The 1,348-nt window shown below is 33.5% G+C and overlaps 1 long non-coding RNA gene across 1 annotated transcript; it reads left to right on the top strand.

Annotated features, from left to right (window-relative positions):
• Window positions 1–49: 49 nt before the first annotated feature.
• Window positions 50–564, top strand: LOC109592778 (uncharacterized). The gene is made up of 3 exons (XR_002190545.1): window positions 50–135; window positions 210–382; window positions 434–564. It is a non-coding gene; the product is annotated as an uncharacterized LOC109592778 (long non-coding RNA).
• The last annotated feature ends 784 nt before the right edge of the window (window positions 565–1,348 follow it).

Here is a 1,348-nt window from a genome sequence, read left to right as displayed (position 1 = left end):
CCAGTAATAATGTGTCAAACTCATTAATAGCAAGAGTGGATAATTATTTATCCACTCTTAGTGCAAGTGTTACTCAGAAGTATTATTGTTTCACTTTATTGGGCTATTAGCACTTGGCAGTCTCACATCAGTTGGGTATGTCCATAGTCTACATACATTGTGTATAATGTACATGTACATTATATATATTTCATTTCTTTTCTCTTCAGTGGTGACATTCATGCTGTTTCATTATCAGAGAAGCTCATTGCACTTGTTTTGATGGTGTGGGTGTGGTCAGGTACGGGTACATTCCTGAAAGCGTGATCTCAACTCTGTGACAAATCTTGATGCAGCAAGAGGCAAGTACACTCAACAACTTCAGCCAATCAAGAGTTACATGGTAAAATAATTCTAATTTGTAATGAATGATAATTATTAGTATTATTTATAGAAAAGTGCAAAGATCAGTTCAGTATTATTTAGAAGAGTTACTGACTATTTGAAATATAATGTAAATAATGTTTTTGTTGTTGTTTATTGATGTTGTTGTTTATTATATCGGAGTTATAGGAGAGGTACGTGTTATTTAGTGCTGGGCGATAGTGCTACTATCATATCACGATTGATAGTTCTTAAAATTTTAACGATAGTGATACTATCACGATATTAACAATTAATTTTAATATATTTATTTAATGTAACAAAATAGGCAAAAGGATGAAAGGTAAATGAATATTTGAGGTTTTCAGCTAGAAGAACATTTTTGGATGTAGACAAGCTCTTTTTTTAGTACCTATATTCCCAGCAGTACTATAAATACACATTCAGAGGGAACTGATGCCACCGGTATACATAAATATTTCCTAGCTATTATTGGATAACAAAAGAAATTTGTGTTCCACCATGCCAAAGGATTATATATCTTATATATCTAAGCTAATAGGCTCTAATATCTTGAAATTTCTGCATGAGCCTTTTGGAGATTATTCAAGCACTCAGAAATTTTACCATCAACAGCAGGAAAACTAAAATACTTCCATACAACACTAGTAGCACCAGGTAAAGGCAATATTTCTGTTTCTTTTTGGAGCAGTACTGCTACTAATGATAACATCTTCCATTTTCACAGCTGAACTAACTCATTAAAGTAACCACATGTTTGATAATGCGCATGCGTACATGTACCACGTGTCAATCGTGATAGTGTTGATTCAACTATCACGATAGTGATAGTAGATTACTATCGCGACCATCGCATATATCGATACTATCGCCCAGCACTAATTGCTAGTGAGCGAGCCCAGTTATTTAATTTATTTCTTAGATAGCATTTTGTATTATGAACCGGAGTCATCAAGGTAGCTAT

Source organism: Amphimedon queenslandica, unplaced genomic scaffold, assembly GCF_000090795.2.
Source record: "Amphimedon queenslandica unplaced genomic scaffold, v1.1 AMPQUscaffold_3955_Cont24057, whole genome shotgun sequence".
NCBI classification, from domain to species: domain Eukaryota; kingdom Metazoa; phylum Porifera; class Demospongiae; order Haplosclerida; family Niphatidae; genus Amphimedon; species Amphimedon queenslandica.
The sequence above is the reverse complement of the archived record's forward strand: the minus strand, read 5'-3'. Positions and strand labels throughout refer to the sequence as shown.